The sequence below is a fragment of the Alligator sinensis genome, unplaced genomic scaffold (genome assembly GCF_000455745.1).
Source record: "Alligator sinensis unplaced genomic scaffold, ASM45574v1 scaffold291_1, whole genome shotgun sequence".
Taxonomy (NCBI): Eukaryota; Metazoa; Chordata; order Crocodylia; family Alligatoridae; genus Alligator; species Alligator sinensis.
Genome location: NW_005842391.1, coordinates 498503 through 521834, shown reverse-complemented (window position 1 = coordinate 521834; position 23332 = coordinate 498503).

Below are 23332 nucleotides of genomic sequence, written 5' to 3'. Positions count from 1 at the left end.
GAAATAGAGTGCAGGACCAGAGGGGTGCAAGGGCCTGGGTAGCGAGGCCTGGTGAGGGGCCTGAGGATTATAGTGGGGCCCAGCGAGTGTAGTGGGACCCGAAGGGTCCAGTGGCCCAGCACAGGTCTGGGATCAGTGCAGGGCCGGAGGAGAAAACAAAATAGTAAATAGCTGCTCATTCAATGAATAATGTCTATATCTTGTGCACTGATGGACACAGGGTCCTGCGGAAAAACACAGTGCATGACCATGTGGTGTTTTACTGTTTGGGCCTCATGTAGAACAACACTGCCAACCTCAAAAGGTTAGAAATCATGAATCAGACCAATCATAATGACATGTTTAAAAAAGAGATTGTATTATGTTTTCGGTCTGTTCTGTTCTTTTAATTTCTTTTTTCCCAGCTCCACCCATCTTTAGTGTGTCTTTGTGAATCGGTGTTCCCCAATGCCCCACATTGATTGAAGATGCCTTGGGTCCTGTAAGAGTTCTCGTCCCCCGCAGCTGCTTATCTCCTGCCTTGAAGTGCCCCAAACCTCCAAATTTATCTCTGATCCCCTACATCCCTCATCAGTTCTGCCCATCTCTTCAGCCCCCACGTTTCCAGTTCTGCCCCTTCTCCAGAGAGGCCTCTTTAAGAGTGGGGTTAGTAATCTTTGCAACTGTACCAGTAATGTATGCAGTGATCACTGATAAGGGATTTAAAGGCAAGTCCCCATATTTCTTAGATTTCATGATCCACTGCACTTAACACATACTCCTGGTCTCCCCTGCCCAACAAGTAGGTAAGTGGATTGCCAGAGATGAGCATCCTCTCATGTTCTCTTTAAAAAAAAAGGTTTGAGTGCTTTATCTTCACTTCATCCCACATGCTTGCTATTTATATCACACAAAACAGACCTTTATATCTGCCACCTAAATTGATAAGAGATTATCAGTAGAGCTGTAGATTTTCATTCGGCTTCTAAGCGTAGGTTTTCCACTGAGGAGCTGACAACAAAAGGCAAAATTCTTTTGCTGGAATTTTAAATTCAGATTGAAATACAAAGAGCAGTGCTTAGTTATGGTCTGAACCAAGCAGCAGTCACAAAATGCTTGTAAAGAAAGCTCGTATCTTTGCAAATTTTATAATTGACCCCTAATGAATCTGATAGTGGTTCCCAAACTGCAATGGACATCAATGGAAACAATATTTGATACAGCAAAAAGATGCCAAATAAACAAGTCAAATCAGTTCAAAAGTACTAAATAGATGAAATTTCAGGTACTGGCTATTTGTAATAACCTCTTGCTACAGACTATCTTTCTTTTAAAAATTACCTGGGGTCCAATTAAAGAGAAATTCATTCTGCTTTCTAACAATTAACTGAGAGAAGAACCACTAAATTAGTAACCTGCCAAACTTTAACCTGGATATACTTAATAAATAATGTAATTCTGCTGATGTGTGGCTGTTCACATTTTTTTCATCTTTTTGTGTCAGAGCTCACTTGTGCTTTCTCATGAGTATGGAAAGGTAGAACCAGGGTACTGACAGATGATCTAGTAGCTAATTAATGTTGGTTTGGGCAATGATTCAGATGCTGTCTGACATTGAGCGTCATTTTCTATTTCCTTTTGTTCCGAGGATAAACATGACAAAGTTTCCACAGCCATGCAGGTAAGTAAAGGGAACTTGGAGATAAACCAAGCAAATAACAGTGGTACTACTTAAAAAGCGGAATCACTTACAGTTGCTATTAGCTTAACCTTTTAATTGCTGAACATGAGTACAGTTCCCATGCACTAATTCCATTTTCAGGTGCCTCCAGCTGCTGGCCATTAGAAGGGGGGCAGACCAGTTTTCACCTGGACTCAGTTATTGAAGATGAAGTGGGACCATCAGGTTAAAATCCAGCACAGGTAAGTGGTGAAAAGCTTCACTTGACACTACTTCAGCGTGAAATGTTTGGACGTTGTCCACTTGCAATCTGCCTAGCAGCAAAACTGACAGTTCTTTTCTCTTTCATTTGCAGTTGTTTCAACATATCATTGTGAATACCAAGAATAAATGGGGAATCAGTGCAGTGGAGTGACCTTTGAGATGACTAGCTCTCATTTAATACAAGTCAAAATGAATCCTCTCTAGTCGAATCTAGGTGTTTCATAAGCATATTTAATTATATCAAAGGCTCAGAAATGCATGATGCTGTGCAGTCTCTCTTTACATATGGTGATACCAGAAGCTGAGTAACTCTTTATATAGCTGAGGAGGAGCAGCAAAGAAAGAACTAAATACTGGTAAAAACCAATTAAAACATGTTGTGGTGAGCCCAGAAAAACACCAGGGGATCTTTTAAATGCATGGCATTCATATTGCCTATATTTTAAGAAGATCCAGTGTGATATTTCCATCTCTAGTTTGCTTAAATTATAGAAACCTGCACATCCTTTCTCAGGTACCACATGCATCGAGTATTGGGAAGCTGGTAGTCAAGCCCATGCTCAACTCAAACATGTTGGTGACATTAGGACAACTAAGGAGGCAGGAATGTGTGAGGCTGATACTGCAGCTCTGCTACCAGATGGGGGGAAGCAGCTCTAAAGTTCCATTGTGCCACCAACCTGCTTACATGTGCTGTATCATAGTTGAATCAGCGTTCTCACCTGTGCTGGCCCCATTCCTGGCTTTATGCTAGATGGCACCACCAACTTTTCTGAGTGTTTATTTTCCGTCTGATAAACAGGGCAGCAAAGTCCTCTGACCACTTGCATGGTTTGCAACCTGGGATTTTCTGGTGAGAACAAACTAAGGATTCCAGGTACAACAACATGTTTGTTTATTCATCTTCATCTTTATGTGCAGCTATGAAAGCATCTTAAATTGTTGCCACATCCTGTAAATAAACCTATTTGGAGAGCTTATTTACTACAAATTCTAGTTCATCTGAACACGGTAAAGAATCACTTGACTCAATTCATAGCAAATTTTACATTTTTCCAGGCGCCCAATATAGAAGAGTTTATGCCAAATCTTGGAATAAGAGGCCCACTCTGAAACTGAATTTATGTAATAAATTGCATCCCATTATTATGTACATGAGCAGTTCAGAGATGCCTTTTCTTTTTAGACACCTTTGATCTGCTTCCTGGTAGGAGAAGTTGTTTTTATTCTTGCCGTGCAGCAGAGCAGAACAGCTTTTTGTAGCCACACCACTAAGCATCCTGTCAATTGACCTGATGAACAGTGAGGTTTCTAGCTATATGAACTACATTACTATCCTACATTACCAATTGCCAAGAGCAAAATATCCCCCACTCTCTAAAGCAATGTATAGAGGGAAAACCTTGAATTAAACAGGAATTATCTGTAGAAACATAGGAATATAGAACCAGAAAGGGTCTCCTGAATTGGTGAGTTCAGTCCTCTGCTATTGCAAGTACCTTTTCATAAATTAATCTACAGCTGTCTTACAGGTGGTTAAGTTTTGGCCCCAGCTAGTTGTATTGGAAGGCTATTTTTCCAATACAGTAGAGAACTGTATGGTATAGTACAGTACACAGTGCAGTTGGTTCATGCTTCCTTTCACTGATGCAGACCCCAGTTGGATTACCCCATGAAGCATACCCCAAGGACCTACACTAAGGTGATGTGGTAATCCAGGCAGCAAACACAGTCCAGACCTTCCTTCTTAGCACAGGAGTTGGGGTATAGGCAGTGGAAGTGAGGTGAAGGTTGGTAGGCAGAGGATGAGTGGTTGTGGGCATGTTGAAGCACTTAGCTGTGGAGCTGTATTCTGAGCATGAACAGTGGAACACTTACCAGTTACGTCTAGGGGTTGGACACATGGGGTGTGTACACACATGTTGACTTAAACAACACCACAACTAAGTTGACTTGTACACTCCAATGTGGCTTAGTTTACATGTACAGCTCCTTGACATCGTGGCAGCCATCTTTTGAGCTAAGTCAACTTAACTAATGTGACTCAAGATAATACACTTTGGAGATGTAGGATCTTGCCCTACATTCATAGATTTCACAAACATTGGGGCTGGAAGGGACCTCGTGAGTTCATCTGGTCCAGCCCCCTGCCCAAGGCTGGAAGTCAGCTGGGGTCAAAGGACTCCAGTAAGATAATCATCCAAACGCATCTTGAATGTGTCCAGAGTAGGTGCTTGCATCACTTCTGGGGTGAGTTTATTCCAGACTCTGGAGACTTAGATGATAAAGAAGTTCTTCCGTATGTCCAGTCTCAAATGGTCTTCCAGCAGCTTATGGCCATTGGACCTTGTTTTCCCTAGGGGAGCCCTGGTGAACAGACGTTCTTCCAGGTCCCGATGTACATTCCTGATATACGCATAGGCTGCCACCAAGTCCCCCCTGAGCCTGTGCTTTTCCAAGCTGAAGAGTCCCATGCCTCTCAGCCTCTCCTCATATGGCCTACTCTCTTGACCTCTTATCATGTGTCTGCCTCTCCTCTGGACTCTCTCAAGCTTCTCCTTGTCCTTTTTAAAGTGTGGAGCCTAGAGTTGGATGCAGTACTCCAGCTGTGGCCTCACCAAGGCCGAATAAAGTGTGAGAATGCATCTTAAACAAGACCCAAAATATCATTGGTAGATGCAAGCCAGAGTTTTATTTGCTTTGCTGGCTGCAGCATTGCATTGGTGGCTCTCATTCATTTTGTGGTCAATCATGACCCCCAAGTCTCTTCCAGATGTAGTGCTAGTGAGTGAAGCACTGTTGAGGCTATAGGTATGATGTGGGTTTTTCCTCCTGAAGTGGAGCACCTTGCATTTCTCTATGCTGAAGGTCATCAAGTTTGTAACTGCTCACCTTGCGAGCCTATCCAGGTCAGCCTGGATCCTCAGCCTATCCTCCAGTGTAACTGCACTTCCCCATAGTTTGGTGTCATCCTCAAACTTAACCAGTTTGTTTCTGACATCTAAATCCAGATTGTTAATGAATATATTAAAGAGTACCGGTCTGAGTACTGAAGCCTGAGGGACACCATGGGTCATCATATGCCATGCTGACTTGGTTCCATTAACAATCACTCCCTGGGTCCAACCACAGAGCCAGTTCCCAAGGCATCAGACCGTATGGTTGTCAAGGCTGCAGTTCCCCAGTTTTGCCATGAGGACATCATGGGAGACCAAGCCAAAGGCTTTTCTGAAATCCAAGTATATGACATCAACCTCTCCCCCTCTGTCCAGATGATGCATCATCTCTGCTCCACATACGTGTGTATGTGCTGGTAGTAAGTCGATTTTAAAATTAAGTTGGCTTAACTGTCAGAAAGTTAGTATGTGAGGTTGTAGCTGCTCACTGATAAAGTGTTTGGGTAGTGCTTGAGCATGGTGATGTCTCTGGCAGTGGGGGCCAACCTTTATTGCAGGTGTACCACCAATTAGCCACATTCTCTACTTGAGTGCCACTCCCAGCCCCTTCCTCTGCCTGATAGCTGCTCTGCTTTTCTTGGCCTGTGCACCTACCCAGTCTGCTGATCTTCTTTCTGTTCTCTGCCCTGTGCTCCTTGCCTGACTTGCTACTCTGTTTCTGTGCCCTGTCCTATCTGCTGCTGTGTTGCCTCTGTCCCCTTCTCTATTCTGCTGCATACAATGCCCAGAGGCTGCTCATGTCACTTATGGCACACATGCTGCAGCTTGGCCACCCCTTATCTATAGTGGATGGTTTACATTTACCTTGAAGCCTTTGCTGCCTACTTTTAGTGTTCAACCCCTTAAGCACATCACAGCAGTGGCAGAGAGGTGGCAATGGACACTGGTGCTCTGGAAGTAGCAGCACCCACACTTCCTTCATGTCTGGCTGGTTGTCTCTTGAGTCAGACCTTTGAAGCCCATCTTTACCTGCTCCCCCAGCTGCTGCCACTTCTCTGTTATATTCTCCAGCCTCCTTGACTTCCCTCCCATGGCAATGACTGGGTTGCTGAACTCCCCACAGCCTGTCTTTCTGTACTGTGATACTAAGGATCTGTCTGTTTTGAGAGGTCACCTCCAAGCAAGGATATGGATTTTTACTTGGATCTGGTAATCAACAGCAGAGGAAGCTGTTGATTATAGCTCTTCCCCCTCCCCTCTCCCCACTGATCTGCCAGGATTTGGAATACTTCTTGAGGAGCAATTTTTCAGTGGTTAGCATCACACCTAGTAGTAATGCAACCCTGTTTCTTTCCCCATGGTATAAGATAGTAGCCATCCACAGCTGGATGACCTCTGAAGATTCTAGGTGTTTGACTCTTTTTTTTTTTTCATAAGAAGTAGGACTCTGATTTAGGCAGATTTACTTCCTAGGGTGGGGAACTTGAAAAAGTGTTAGCCTAAGAAAAGGAGATCTGGCATTCATGTGTGTTTGCTGTGAGTGGACCTAATGTTCTCTTCTCCATCCACCTGCAAGCCCTGGTTATCTGCCGCTGTGCATTCTACTTTGTCCTGGTACTTTTCCTAACCTACCAACTCTGGGGTCTGTTGCCCTGGTGGTTGAAGTCCTGGGATTGCTGGCATAGCAGTGCCTTGTGCGATGCAGTGGGGTGGGTGGGGTTCTCCAAAGGCAGGTGGGTCAGGTTGTTGTTGTTGTCTTTGTGCATGCATCCCTGGTTGTGTGCTTTTAGAGCTACTCTTGGCTGAGGGGATTATTTCTTCCAGTTGTTGTTGCATGTAGAGCTTTCCTACGTCTCAGTTTCTCTGTACAGGCTGTTGAAAGGAGTTCTTTTTGCAGTTTCTGGTGGGCTGTGACTCGCTGCATCTGCTAGGTTTGGGCAGATCTCCCCTCAGTGATCAGGTTGTTTTGATCCCATTTTGAGGCATCTGACTATTCCCAGGAATTGTCTAGCAACTCTAGTCTCCTGTTTACCTGTGAGGTGTAGGGACAGGATAAGGAAGAGGACCTTTTTGTAGTGGCAAGAACAGTAGCAGATAAATCCATGGTCTCTGTCCCTAGGTCACCCTGGCCACTTACACCTGTTATCAGAAGGGTTTGTGTCCTACTAAATAGTCAGAGCCCTCACCATCCAGTACTCACCAGCGCAGCCTGACATGGATCTATGTCTTTCAATTTTTTCCCTCCCACTTCTTCCACCTCTGCGTGGCTCTGTGTTTGATGCATGTTGAGCCATGTGGGACAGATCTACGAGGAGAGTCTTGCAATCGGTGCAAGGATAAGCCCAGTGTTTCTCAACATTCCTTTCTCCTGGGCCATTATGTCGTGAGAAACACAGGCTTTCAGCTAGGGTTGGGACCACGTGGTTTTCAAAGGCTGTTACTAAATCACCTTGTTTGCCAGGTTTCTGGACCATGTTGCAATCTGAAAGACTAAACCAGTTCCGTGTACTTGTTCTGGGTTTTTATTAAAAAGAAGAAGAAAGCACAGCAAATATTAACATAACACAAATGTGTCACTGAGACCAAAGTAGCATAACTACACTAAGCTAATTAAAATGAACAATGAAATCAAGATAACAACTCAAATTAGATGAGTGGCTTAACAGTGATGTTGGTTTAGATTATCAGTTTATCAGATCATCATGTGAATACAGCCTGTAATCAAATCACACTTGGAGGATGACAGCTTTTCATTAATCCTGCATCAGGAAGGAGGAACTGTTTTCCTTCAATTTAATATACTGACCACAGTTCAAACCATGGCAGTGGCCTTGAAATGCTGTGGAATGGATGGTAAACTTCATAAGATTCATTATAAGGCAGTAGAGATCAAAGTGATTTCTTCATAGCTCAGTGCTTCAGCACTTCCAGCATGGATGTTATATTCACTGGAGAGAGAGGGAGTTATTTGTGGGGTTTGGGAAAAAGCCACAGCCCCTCTGTGGAACAGCAGCATGTGGGACTGGGAGGGAGATTAAAGGAGAGTGGAGGGGGCTCCCCTGTATGAGAGGCAGTGGAGTGAAAGAGGGTAGGCTTGAAGAGTGGGAAGGCTGGGAAGTATGGTTGGGATGGACCAGAGGATTTGCTCTCTTGGGTGATAGGTAGGGGAAGTCTGAGTAGGTGTCGGGGTGTAATTTTAAATTTCTGGGGTGTTGTTTGGGGAAATATGTTGTTGCATATCTTCTGGGTTTTGTCTCTTACTATAAGCTGCCCTGAGTCTTACTGGGGAGACAGGGCCTGGCAGTAGTCCGGATGGCAGCGGCAGTGCGATTTTTGCACCAATGGCAGGGTGTGGGGCTGCAGCCCAGCCAGACCCCAATGCCTAGCAGCAGTGGGGGCGGCAGCAGCACAGAGGTGTGCCCCTCCTACTGTGGCGGCAGTGTGGAGTTTTTCCCCCCGCCACTGGCAGCACTTATGCGTTGCCTATGTTAGTCTGGAGTCAGGCAGAAGGCAGAGTATATTTGCTCCTTTATAGACTAACTAAATCAGAGATGTATAGCATGAGCTTTTGTAAGCAGCGGGTTTACTTCATCTCATACTGTGAAGGACTGCTTGAAGCAGAGATCCTAAATGAAAAGCAGTGATTTGAATATAAAGGGCAGGGAAGAGGGGGAGGGAAAAAGATGGGATGCTCCTGAGAGAAGCAAGGTGGGTAGGAGATAGCACCATCAATAAAAGGATGATGTCTTTGCACTTCTGCTTTGTTTTTCTTGGAAACTGGTCTTAGCTTCATGTAATCGCAGTTACTGGAATCAAATGATGGAGTAGCTTGGTCATTGCTAGTAATGCCAGGAGGGGTTTTGGATAGCAGCAGACTGGTAAGGCTGGCATAGCCATTAAGTAAGGCATAGTCTTTACTCCTTCATTGGTAAGGCATAGTCTTTACCCCTTCTTTTGGGTGGCCTGAACAGGAAAGAGAAAGCACACTTGGCACAAGTAATGCAACTTGTTCAGTCTGGGTACAGCCAGCATAGCTCAATACTCTTACAGTTGGAAGTCTTCAAGCCTTAAAAAAGCTTGATAAAATCTCACCTATGGGTGATCATAGTCTTTTGAACTCTGCTGTTGTCATCACCAACACCATGCCCCAAAAAAGAGAGGGAAAAAGAAGTATAGAGCTCACATAGGAAGATATCAACCTCATACCCTGCACCCCCATTGCTTTTAAAAGAAAAGCTAATAGCTCACTCTCACATGCACTCCTTCATTCTGTTATTGATAAATGGCAGTTACCACTTTTATTTTTTGCATCAAGCAAGGAAACTAGAGAAGTAGCTTTGAGGCCTTATATATGGGTATGTTCTTAAGTTTTGCTCTAGAAACAAAGAACTTCTTTCATATCTTTATCAGAATGAATGTCATTTAACATTAGGCAAAATTCTCCAAGTCCAGCTTACATATGAGTTATTTGCTTTAACAATGCATTTCCACCCAATAGCTACACAGAACAGCTTTTGTCACCAGTATGCTTCAGTTTGGACAGGTGTCTTGTTTGTACTGAAGAGGGGGGGGCTTGTGGTGCTGAAACTGGAATAGACCTTGTTGTACTCTGAGGTATAACTAGAGCAAAAATACGTATGAAAGACTTCCCCCCCCCCCCCCAATTACTTCTTTGCTTAACAAAAAGATGAAGGTCGTGGTCCTTCTAGGCAGAATTCTGAATATGTTGTTAGACTATGGGCCTGTGTCTGGAATATTATAGTTTAGGATGAAGGGAAAAACTTGTAATATAATAATGTAATAAATAATGTAATAAAGGTGTAATATGAAGCCTGACAAAGTAGTTAAAACCAGAAAAAATGGCCTTTGAAATGCAGTTTGAGGTAACAGTGTCTGAAAGATGGTTACTAACCCCTCATTAGAGTCTGTCTGTCTTCAGTGACCTATCTCAAGGTCTTTAGTGAGCCCCAAATGTCGTGTGTGTGTGGTACAAAGCACATGGAGAAAAGGATTTGGAAAGCAAGTGTAGCTGTCCTGGATCAGGGTGGTTTCGGGCAAGGTGAGAAGAAGGGGCTGTTCTTTTCTGTAGACAGGCGCATGATGCTAACAGATGAGCCCGCATGGTCAGTGTGGAGGGAAACTGCTGTAAAGGAAGAGAAGCATTTCAGTTCTCATTTTTCTATAACTAATCTGAGAATGCATTATGTAGTTCAAATCAATTCAAATGTAAAATTAGGTGTATTAAGCAAAGTTCTTCAGGTTTAAGTCCATGCTCTATTTCCAGCTTTGGTTTTATTAAGGTTGTTGCATTTTGGCTACCTTCACACAGATCCTGCAGGAAAAGGACAGGGCTGTACAACCTCTGTGGAGGGGTACTGATCAGTAGAAAATCTGGAACCTGTGGCCCCTACTTGGTCACAGTCCAGTCATGTTAACAGGCGTGTCAGGTCTCAGCAGGCTGTTGACATCCAGCTGTCACAGGTGAACATCAGAGAAGAAAGTGAAGATGGAAGCTGGCAGTCATATAAGTCGCAAATCTTAAGTTAAAATAGGTTTCGCAAGCTGGCTTTTGGGCTATCGAAATGTTTGGGGATGGGGGGAAGGAGAGGTAACAGTTTAAGCATGCTTCCTGAAGTTTTCTTCAGGAATTGCTTTTCCATACTCAAAAGTAACATAATCTCTAAATGGTTCAAAAGAGTTAACATATCATTTAAATCATGAAGAACAATGGTTAATATTGTGCTATGGCACATCAAGCTACTTATTGAATAATAAGAAATTCATAACTGGATTTGTGGCAGTTTTAGATTTTACTTGATAAGGTTTTAAGGAATGTATGCAGGGCTGGTCCAACCATTAGGCGAACTAGGCGGTTGCCTAGGGCGCCAAAACTTGGGGGGCACCAAAATTATATGCAGAACAAAATAATAGGAACAACATTCTAAATAACAGTCTTAGCTGGCTATGGCTTCACTTTGGTCTAAAACCTTTGGATGGTAAGGGGAGAAAGACCTCTGAAAAGATCTCAGGGGAAAGATCACTAAAATCGCAAGTCCTACCTTTTCAGCTCTCAAGCGGACTTATGACAAGAGCATGCCGCTAGCAACATTATCTTAATTTTCCTCTATATTGGAAACGGTGGGGGTGGTGAGGTACACAGTTCACCTAGGGCACCAGTTACCCTTGGACCAGCCCTGAATGCATGACGGCTATGATGGAAAGAAAGAATAGCTCCTCCAGTAAGTAGGCTTATACCAATGAAGCATTCCAGTATATGGATATGCTGAGCATTCATGACATTCAGTTTCATAAAAAGTCTGATGAACATCTTTAAGTTGCAATTTGTCATCAACACACTTTGCAAACAGGCCAGGATTTGGATTCTAGCCTCCCCTGAAACTCTCTCATATCAGTCGCATCTTAAATTATTCAGTGGTGAAATGTCAATCTAACTCGCTGGTGAGTGAGTAGATGCATGGAAACAAGGGTAATAGCATTATCTTGAATACTTGAACAGTGCAGTTAGGCATCAGCATATTTAACCACATGATTCTAGTAGCTTCTGTCTGAGACAGTTAATAGTTTATGTGGCTTGTGTAATATAGACTGAGGAAAAAAATCTTGATCCTGTACCCCAGTCAGCCTTGCACTTCTGCTCTTCTTTCCTTTCAGTGGAGTTCCTACTGATAATCAGTGCTGTCAGTGCCTAGTCTGGGACACTGTCATCAGAAGCAGAATACTTTAAGAACTGGTCTATTTAGCCTCATGCAACTGCCCTGGGGTCTATGATTTTTAACTTAAAATTTATCAACATTTTTCCAAATTAGTATTTTTCTTTCTAAAAATGCCACTGTGACAAAATAGAAATGACTCGTAGGAATGTATCTATTTGGTCAATTTTTTCAAAGACAAATCCTTAAAGTTATAAAGTTAAACGTTTCACTGTCATTGTAACAACTTGTTAGATTTATTAAAATAGTTACAGTGTAATATAATAAACTGTTTTGAAAGCTGTGTAACAGAAAAATAGGACAGGGAGAGACATGAGGAAGTGACCTAGTTTAGCCCCCTGATTTAGGCAGCATCATCCCTGTCTAAACTATCTTACCCAAGTGTTTGTTTAACCTGCTCTTAAAAACTTCCAAGGATGGATATTGAATAACTTCTCTAGGTAGCCTGTTTCAGTGTTTAACCAGCTTCAGAATTAGAAAATTGTTCCGAATGTGCAACTGAAGTTACCCTTGTTGCAATTTTAAGACCTGTTCCCTAAAGCTAAAGAGGATAGCCTGTTACCAGGAACAGATCCAGTGGTTTTATTTTTGGGTTGTTTTCTTTTTTTTTTTTTGAAGTCTCCAAATTGGGTAAGAAGCCTGTCCCCCAAACCCTGCAACTCTTGGTGCCCCCTCCATTCCTCTGTCCTCAGTAACACATCCCTTCTTTTCCACTTGCCCCCTCCCTGCCTGCCACTCTTGCAGCCATTATCCCCACCATCCCTGGCTGATGGGGGTGGGGGAACCCACCCGTTGTCATCACTGTCACTGTCCTCTGCTGAGCCCAGCTTCAGTGTTTGTCGAGTCTCTCCCCTCCCTTATGAAATAAATTAGGAGGGTTGTGCGGGGAAAGGGCTCCAGTGTCACTCTAGCTGGATCAGTAGAGTAGGGCAGCAACAGGCCAGTTCACCCGCTCCATACTTGGTCCCAGGCTGACAGGCAATAACTGGGGGACTGGGCAGGGAGAAGGAACCTGCCTGCTGATTGCTGTTGTCTCAGTTGGAGTAGCATGGAAGGGGCTCTGGAGACCCACTCCCTATCAGCCAGGGATGGCAGCAGAGGTGAGTGGGGGAGAGAACAGGCTGGTGAGGATGGAAGGAGAGCCAAGAGCAGGGGAACAGGAGACAGGATTCGAACTTGCTTTGGGGAGTTAAAAACAAATCCTCACTGCTGCTCCTGTGGTATGGTCTGCCCCCTGGGGGTTTGTTGGGGGCTGGGTTAGAGGAGGGGAGATGGGAGCAGGGGTGCAGCCAATCAGTAATCTCACACCCACTTCACAAAATTCTGTATCTGCCCATGTCTGCCAATCTTCTTTGTTGGCACCCTTTAGATATTAAAGACTTATCAAATCCCTCTGTCTTTTCTTCTCTAGACTAAATCCCAGTTTTTCCACATTTACTTAAGTTATGTTTCATAGCCCTCTAGGTATTTTTGTTGCTCAGGATGGAAATGGTATCATGCCAATCACAATACAGAATTACCAATTATGAATTATAAGTTAAAATAACTTAAAAAATTATAATGTTGGCATGCTGATGTAGCTGTGATGATCCAGGGAAGATTCAAAAGACAAGGATTTTTATATGTAGTATTTTGTATTGGACCAACTATTAGTTTGGGTTGGACAAGCTTTTAAGCTAAGTCAGTCATAATGAACCATTCCAGTTTTATGGAAAAATTACCCTACAAAATTTTGCTTCTGGAATTTTTGGGGGTGGGGGAAGTGGAGATTTCAATGTTTTGCTCTACTTGGCAACTTTCTTAGCCTTTTGGAAATGTTGACATTTTCTATGGGATAGTAATTCTGAATTTTGCCCAGTTCTACTTTTAATTCACGTAGTAACTGTGCAGTGAGGTCATGAAGGAAATTGGTGGGGTTAGATCTTACTTTAGTTTCTAGCTGAATAGTCAGTTCTCTAGAAACCGTGGCTCTTAATACCACAGTTAAATTGAAAGTAAGTGTTGACATGTTAGCATAAGTGTAACTTGTTGAATCAATTTTTCCTTGATTCTTTTTTCTTTTCACACATCCCATCCACGTAGTAGTCCCTGAGAGTCCCATTATTTAAGTTTTGTTCAAAGATTGCATGGCAGTGCACCTTCTCTAGCCATTCCTTAAAAGTTGATCTTATGTAAGTCCAACTTTCAGTACTCAATGCAACCAGTCAGGAGCAAGACTGACAACTATATCCCTATTCTTTTACCTGTCAGTACTCTTAAAACTATTTAAAAAATCAGATAAAAAATCTACCATATATATTACTACTTAAATTTGTGTTTTGCCAGCATTTAATTGCAAGAAATAACATTTGACAAAAATTGTATTTGTCCCCTGATATCCTTACTACATCAGTTTTGACTGACCTGATGTAGCTATTAATTGTAATAGGCTTTTTTCCATATCTGACTACACCAGTTCCCAGAAATGTTACAAGTGGTGCTTCTGCACACAGCTCAGTTCACTGGTAAACATGTCCATCTGCTCAATATTTGCCATTCAGCTTCATTGGGAAAGGAAGTAACTGAAGGTAGTGAACAAGAAATACCCTACTTTCTTATACACAACATGCTTCAGAATATAATACACACCTTGGTTTTTTTTCCTCTTTTGCTATTTAAAAAATATCTTTTCTTGTAGAACATGACTAAGTAGCAGCACTTAGGGAGCTGAGCCTGCTCATTGTTTTGCTTCCTGTGGATCGCTATAAATTTTGCCTTTTGTAGCAGCTGGAGTGACAGAAACTGCTCTTACCAAATTTCTCACATAGGATGCACATTATAATTGCCATCAACTGTCTTTTGGGGGAAAAGCAAGAAGATATATGGTATCTGTTCTTAAAGACTTTATTTTGTTAATGTAAAATTTTATTAGAAAGCAGTTGAAACCTGTTATAATTAGAATATAAAATCAAGAGCCTATATTAGACGTGTGGTTATAGAACTTAAGGGAACCTGTACACACCACAGGGTTTAATCCTCATTAAATTAAATAGGTTTATAAAATTTAAATTTGTTTCTTTTGGAGCATCACATCAGTGTTTGCATGCACTTGGTTTTCAATCGGTGCCACAGGAGAGAGGGATGGTCCAGCCCTGGCCACCAAGCCCAGGGCTCCCTACTCTGTGCTCTGCCACGCAGTTGTGGGTACAGGGACCGGCAAATGGCAGAAGAAGAAAAAAAGTGGAAGCAATTTGAAGGGGTGAACTACAAAAAAGTCACAGTGCCATCTGGTGGACAAGGCTCATTATACATCTTTGAGTGCCTTTGTGTTTGCATGCAAAGACTCTATGGACTCAATGCTTTAATTTGCGGTGAGCCAACCTAAACTACATCCGAGGAAATTTACTTTAATGCTCCAGAAATACTTTTAAAGCGTCTGGAAAACCCACGCATGCAAACAGTCATGCCATTGTCTTGCAAGAAAGGGCAAAAAAATGGTGTGTACAAAGGCCCTAAGACACTTCCTCACTGCAAGCATCTTTAAGATTCTAGGGATGCTGTCTATCTCCTGAGGTCTTCCATGCTGGTGATTTTAATTTAAGATGGTTACTGTTAAAATGACATATGCTTATATACTCTTATTCCTAATTTTTTTGCGGTCTCTCTTAAGGTGAAATAATTGAAAATGAAAACACTTTTGTGTCTGCAAGGAAAAAAGCCTCCTCAATAGATCTGTATTTTTGTACCTTGTAAGAGGTGTAAAAGCAGAGGCACAAATGACCTTCAAGTAGTGTAATATGACCTCAAATAAGTGCAAGATTTGTTGCTGAGTGGTGAGCTTCATGGACTGAATTCCTTAATAAGGAATTGTGTGCAGCTCTATTAACTTCAAGTGTTATTCTTCCTTACACCAACAAAAATTTTGGCTTGGTTTCATTACTTTTACAGAGTAGATAGATAGATATCACATTTGTTTAATGGATGTAAAACATTCTTACTAAAGTTTTGTTAGGTGTTGGCAGTAAGGCCAAGCTCCTGCTGACTACCAGTTTCAGAAATAATATGCCCACATAAGGCGGCTCTCCAAATAGCCACATACAAAGGCCACAGAAGTAAGAGGTTTAGGAGTTTTACTGGCATAGCAACCAGTTCCCTTCAAGCACACACTGTCTTCCTCTCTCTCTCATTTTTTGGACACTGGCTGTTAACATCTTGAAGCAGAGACCAGAAATTTGAGCCTGTTAATGGATGGGTGATAACAATCAAACCTCACGTATTTGCGTAAGTACCTTCCCTGCTGAATGCTCTGACCTGTTTTACTGAGCCATCTCTTCTTTTCCCTAGGGGAGATGGGAATCTCTTCACTTTAACTGAAAGCCATTTAGAATAAAAGATTTTCAGTATGTTCAACTGTTCAAAAGCTGAAAGGCTTAGTGTGTTTCCAGAGTGGGATCTAAATATACTCTCAACATTTCTCTAAAAGCACTATCAGGGCCCAGAGCAAAAGAACTTTCTTCTGGCAAGTATGCTAGCTCAGGAGCTTGAACAGGGGAGTAAAGTATCAGCTTCAGTGTCAGTCACAGCTATATTTTTCCAGCAGCATAGAAATTTCTTCCCTGTTCAGTTAGCAGTAAATTTTTAATTTTGACCATTTCAACTTAGTATCTGTCTTTGGAACTTTCCAGAAGGGCTTTTACTGTATCTTGTTTCACTACAGTTACTTCTTCTCATTTAATGAGAAAGTGTGGGCTCTCATTACGTGATGTGGTGTCTATTCTTTAATAGAAATCCAGCCCAGAAGATTAGTTCATGCAATTTAGCAGAGAGCAAATACATAAATGGATTTAAACAATGTGGACTGTCTACTTCTTAGGGCTACAGGATAAATTTGAAAATAATTAATATGGAGTAACTGCTAATGCTTTCATACTGTCAGCTAAAATGAATCCTGATGTGGATGTATGAAATGCCTACTGTGGTAATCACAATCAAAATCCTGGTAGGGCAGAATTCTGAAGTCTAAAGAGCACAATAACAGATCAGAGATTTGCCAGACTCCACAGAAAGCAGAACACTAGGAGTTAGATCCGTGCAAGCCCCAAACACAAGCGTGGGCAGACCTAGAATTTTAAAAAGGGTCAGGGGTGCAGGTGGCACGATGCATCATCACATATAATGTGACATGTTTTTCTCTAGTTAAAGAGAAAGTAGGTGCTTTAAAAATATGCTAGGGGGTTAGCACTATATTATTTAGTTTATGATCAAAGCAAAAATAAATTTAACTATTGCAACGTGTACTAATTTGCTAGATGATAAAGTTAAAATGCAACAAACTAATGACACTATTTTTTAAATATATTTTCCTAGACTTTCTCAGATTCATAAAGCAAAATCTTGCTTTCTTGAGCACATTGATGTTGACTGCAATACTTCACTGTCAGTCATTTCTACACCTGAGTTTATAATACCACACCTGAGTTAAGGTTTTTAGCTAGAGCTAAAAACAGCCTGCAGGGCTGTAAACTAGACGAGAGACATTACTAGGAATGGCTAACAGACAGCTAAATTGAGGAAGAAAGGGTAGTCTTAATAGTGGAAAATCAAGACAGTTAAAAAGGAAGGTGATCATTAACATCCATGGAGTAGAAAGATTAGCAGGAATCAGAGAAAGAACAATGAGCTATGAAGCCAATTGGCTCAGCATTGCCTGAACAGAAATGCTCCTGCTCCTCAGAGGCAGTTGGTTTTAAAGTTTTGGTGGAGCAGGAATCAAAGCTGGAGGAAGGAGGTGCCACTGCACCACTAGAGGCCCTGGGATCTGGAGAAACTGTTTCTGATTTATCACAACCTGTTTGGTTGCTCCTACAGCAATGTACTTTTCTGACGCACAAGACCTTATAATCTGTGGTCAGGATACCAACCAATGTATACAAGCATTAAGCCAATCTAGACTTTTTAATCTATGCTAGATTTAAACCAATGACCTATCTATAACTGAAAGAGTATGTTCTTCTATCAACATACTGAGTCATTCAGGCCATCCTTTACTTAAAGGAAAAAAAAATGTGTTAAGGGGTTAAGCAGAGTAGTAATTTTCTCACTCAGTGGGCATGTCTACACATGCCCCTATGGCACAGTTGTTATTGCGCTGTCATTTAGTACTTCATTTTGAAAGTACTAAATGACAGTGCAGTAACAGCCTATACTGTGCTGCACATGCCACACAGTTATTCTTAGCTGCAGCATTGCCATAGTGACGCGCTATACTGAGGGAGCACATCACTGCGTGACATAGCTGCGGCGGCACAGCTTTTGCCTGCAGACGCTATGTAGCATCACATGTAGATATGCCCAGTAAATGTAAGGGACCAGGACATAGGCAGCCTGACCTAGTGGTTATTTGCCATAGGTTCTACAAGGGGGCAGGTGTCAGGGACCAAGTTACCAAATCTGAAGGGGAACCCAGGGCCCCTCTACATGTGCAGGTAAAAGCATGATGGGATCAAATGCACGATCCATACAATTGTGCCTTCTGCCATATCACACAGGCATGGCAGAAGGTTTACTTGTGCATTAGATCCCATTGTACCTTATTGCTGGTGCAGGAAGGCACAGGAGCAAGCAAGCTCCTGTGGTTAGGAGCCCCCTGAGCTGAGGCATCAGCAGCCAGGAAACCAATCCAAGGGGAAGTCCAAAGCCAGAGTCCAGAGAGTGCACCAAACCAGGCTCAGAAGCCAAGAAGCTCACCAAAATAGACCAGAATCAGTACTGTTGGCTAGTCTGAAGGCTGCTGCCACAGGTGGGACTAAATGGGTAGTTCCACACCCAGAAGCCAATCAGGAAGCCAGGTAGCTGGTTACCTGGGACAGAGCTATCAGTCAGAAACCCCAGGCATGGGTGGCTACCTAGGTAATTAGCCCAGGCTGACCTGGCTGACTAGGGTCCCTAACAATAAGTATTCTGCAGCCTCATTATAATTTAGGCAGAGTCAGGGACTTCAGCTACAAAATTTACCTTTTTAAGTTTTTCAAAGTTATGGAAAATGTGGGACACTTTAAATAAATGTTAGACTCAGTAGAACAGCCTATTCCTTATGGAGCTCAAAAGCTACTACACAATCACTCCTTGGAGAAGACTACAAAGTCCAAAGATTTGTGATCTGATTTTTGCCTTTATTATTTTGCAGAAGTCTATCCCTTAATATTTTGAAGTAATATATATTTTACATTAACAAATCATTTAGGTTCTATTGCTATATTCGAATCCCCTGGATGGAGACGTGCATCTATATGGAATCCCACTTACATAATGAGGACTTGGTATAACAAACAGCAGCACATTGTGCATGTGTTGGGGTCATGGCTAGTGCAGGCTGCTACAGGATTATTGCCTTTAATTATTGACAAGGCCACACAAATTTATGGACGCCTATCATTTAGATGGTCTAAAGATGATCAACAGTTCTTTCATGGAATCCTTCAATGGAGCATGTGAGCACTTAGTCCATGTGTGTGTTGTTTAATATTTAACAGAGAACTTCCTTGTCATAGCAACGACAGCATCGTTTGTCTCTGGCCCATATGCTTCAGTGCTGCCAGAAATAAAGGACTTAATGTGCAGTAAGTAGCGGCCCTCAATTCCTGCTTTCCTCAGCTGCTTACTTGCATTCACCTTTTACCTAGCAACTATTTTTAACAGATGCTTGCCTTTTTTCTGTCATTACTTTCTTTCAGTATTTTCAGTATTTTTCCTTACTGCCTGGTAGAGACTACATGTAATATATAAAGATACCATCTGTTTACTTTTTTGTCTTTTCAGGATGCACTTTCTGAATTTGCATCCAATTACTGTATTTACTCAATTAAAAGATGAGTTTTTCCCCCATTTAACCTGGGGGGTAAACCCCTTGTCTTAAAATAGATTACGCAGCAGTGGGGGGTAGGCAGCAGCTGTTTGGGTTGGGGCCGGAGCTACAGCTGCTGCCTGCCCCCCTGCCACCTTTGCACCCACGCCATTTCTCCCCCACAGTCTCAAGCCCCCATTGCCCTCTGTTTCTCCCCCCATTACATGCCACTTCTCTCCCTCTCTCCACCTGCCTCATTCCCCTTACTTTTATACTGGCAGATTCTGCTCTCTCTGCAGCCTGGACCACAGAGGAAGACTCCAGCCTGGCCCTGTAGCTGTGGTGTCAGCTCTGTACCGCTGCTATGGGGCTGGGCTGGAGCCATGCTCAGTGCTCCAAGGCTGCAGTAGGAGCCTGCCAGTGCAGAGCAAAGGCAAGTCGGAGGTGGAGGGGAAGGCTTGGGAGGGAAACTAGAGGAATGGAGGGGGCCCTGAAGCTGCCGTGGGAGGGGGCGGTGCAGAACCAGCATGGAGCAGGGGAATGGAGGCCTGAGGCTGCAGAGGGCAGGCACAAGGTGGGGTAAGTGGGGGGAGGGGGGAACTGGCAGAGGGGAGCAAGCTGTCTGCCCTGCCTGTCACCTGCTCCTTACCACCTTTCCCCCACTGCCTGCCCCCTTATTGCCCTCCACTGCCTATCCTATCACATGCTTCCCACTGCCTGTCCCCCCACTGTCTGCCCCATTACTGCCCCCCTCATCACCTCTCCCCCAACTATCTGCAGTAGTGGGGGGATGAATTTAGGATGATCCTCCAGTAGTTAGATTCTATACATGGAGAATTACAGCAAACATAAATATTTTATGTACAGAATCTAATTACTGGGGGGGTGTCGTCAAACTCAGGGTCATCATGTAGTCAGCTAAATATGGTAATTGTTTCAAGAGAAAGGCAGGCTTGTGAAATTTATAAAGAACTCTTACTTATAAGATCTTGCTTAAAATACAGCATCTCCAACTGTCATGCAGATCTGACAGACGAACGTTTACTTAGATGGTATATTGCAGGTTCCTTGTAGGTTCGTTCCAGTGAGAAGCAGGTGGGGGAGTGCTTGCGATGTGAGCAGTGCCTCCTGGTGCTGTCTCTCAGGGAGCTGGCAAGAGAGCTACAGAAGGAAGTGACAAGGCTCTGAAGCATCCTCTGCTATAAAGATTTCACTGATTCAATACTGGAAGAGACCTCTAGGACTGTGGAGGAAAGACTGCCAGAGGCAGAGGATGTGGACTCACAGGAAAGTGAAAGCTGGAACCTTGTGACCTCTTGGCAGCAAGTGGAAGTCTTCATCTCCACCTGTAGTGGTTTGCCTGAGGGACAGATATGGAGCCCTAGCAACAGGAGGAGAAATGCACAATCCACTGGTGGAAGAAGTCAGGCCAGGCCTCTACAAAGTAAGGAGGATTGAGACCACTGCCACCAGAGGAAGCGATGGGTTGTGGTGGCTAGAGACTTCCTTCTGCAGGGGATGGAGTCATCCATCTGCCAGCCTGACCTGTTGTCTAGGGAGGTCTGCTGTTTGCCTGGAGCCCAGATCAGAGATGTCACAGAAGAAATACTGAGACTCATCTGGCCCTCTGAGTAATAGACAATGCTGCTCATCCATGTGGGCACCAATGATATCACCATGGGTGATGCCGAGCAGATTAAAAGTGACTATGGGGCTCTGGGTGCAAGGGTGAAGGGGACAGGGGCTCAGGTGGTGTTTGCCTTGATCCTTCTCATCAAGGGGAAGGGATGAGGCAGGAGCGGATGTGTCTTGGAGATCAATGCATGGCTAAGCAGATGGTGTCACCAGCAGGGCTTTGATTTCCTTGACCACAGGATGTTGTTCCAAGAAGAAGGGTTGCTAGGGAGAGATGGTATCCACCTAATGGAGAGGGAAGAGCATCTTCACAGACAGGCTTGCTAACCTTGTGAGGAGGGCTTTAAACTAGGCTCACCAGGGGATGGAGGTGAAAGCCATGAAATAAATGGGGAGGCGAGTGACCAGGAGGAAGCACAAGCAGGAGGGGGCAACAGGGAAGGCCTTCTCATTCTTCCTGAGAAAGTAGGGAAATTGGCTAGTTTTTGAACTGTGATGTAATTAAAATAACAGAGACTTGGTGGGATAGTTTGCATGACTGGAGCACTGTCATGGATGGTATAAACTCGGGTTACCATATTTCCAGCACCAAAAAAGAGGACACCTGTGGGAGGAAAGGGGGGAGAAAAGGGGGAGGGGTATATGATGCGGGGGGAGCCTTGCTGCACATGCAGCGCATGTGCATGCACACACACACACACACACACACACACACTCTGTGTCTCTTACCTGGGAACAGTTTGCAGGGGCCCACACACAGACCACGTGACCCCCGGCAGCCAGTCACCTTGCCTGGTGCTCCCAGCCCCAAGCAGCCAGCTGGGAAAGGCAGAGGCAAAACAAAAACCTGGACATTTGCTCACATTTAAAAAACCCTCCTGGACACAAGGACAGGGGTCCAAAAAAGAGAACCCGGACGTATGGCAACCCTATATAAACTGGTCAGGAAGGACAGGCTGTGGAGAAGAGAAGGAGAAATAATTGTTTTATGTAAAAGAGCTGTGTGATTGCTCAGAGCTCCAGTATGAAACTGGAGATAGGCCTGTTGAAAGTCTCTGGATTAGGGTCAGAAGGGAGAGCAACAAGGGTGATGTAGTGGTTGGGGTCTGCTATAGGCCACCAGACCTGGAAGAAGTGGTGGATGAGGCTTTCTTCAAACAGCTAGTGAAAGTTTCCTGATCACAGGTCCTGGTTCTCGTGTGGGACTTAATCATCCTGATATTTGCTATATTGCCTCCCCAGCAAGTGCATGGGCAATCCAGGAAGTTTTTGAAGACTGCTGGGACAACTGCCTGTGCCAGTGTTGGAGAGGCCAACAAGGGCTATGCTTTTTTTGACCTGCTGCTCACAAATGGAAAAATTGGTGGAGAATGTAGAATTGGATGGCAACTTGGGCAGCAGTGACCATGAGATGATTGAGTTCAGGATCCTGAGGAAAGGAAGGAACAAGAGCAGCAGAGTAAAGTCCCTAGACTTCAGAAAAGCAGACTTGAACTCACTTAGGGAACAGGTGGACAGGATGCCCTGGGAAGCCAGGTCTGAGGGGGAAAGGAGTTCAGCGGAGCTGGCTGTACTTCAAAGAAACCTTACTGAGGGCTCAGGAATGAACCATCTTGATACACAGGAAGGCTAGCAAGCATGTCAGAAGACCAGTGTGGCTTAGCAGGGAACACGTCAGTGAGCTAAAATGGAAGCATATAAGAAGTGAAAACTTGGACAAACAACTAAGGAAGAGTATAAGAGTATTGCTTAGGCATGCAGGGATGAAATTGGGAACGCCAAAGCGCAGTTGGAGTTTTGGCTAGCAAGGGGTGTGAAGGGTAACAAAGAGGGCTTCTACAAGTATGTCAGCAACAAGAGGAAGATCAGGGAAAGTGTGGGTCCTTTACTGAATGGGGGAGACAACGTAGTGACAGATGATGTAGAAAAGGCTGAAGGACTCCATGCCTTTTTCACCTTAGTCTTCACAGTCAAGATCACCTCCCAGACTACTGCACCCATCAGCATAGTTTGAGGAGGAGGTGAGCAGTCAACAGTGGTGAAAGAACAGATTAGGAACTATTTAGAAAAGCTGGATGTATACAAGTCCATGGGACTGGATGGGATGCACTTGAGGGTGCTGAGGGAGTTGGCTGATGTGATTGCAGAGCCACTGGCCATTATCTTTGAAAACTCATGGCATTTGGGAGAGGTCCCAGATGATTGGAAAAGGCCAAATACAATGCTCATCTTTAAGAAAAGGAAGGAGGGTCCAGGGAACTACAGACTGGTCAGCCTCACCTCAACCTCTGGAAGAAATCATGGAGCAAGTCCTCAAGAAATT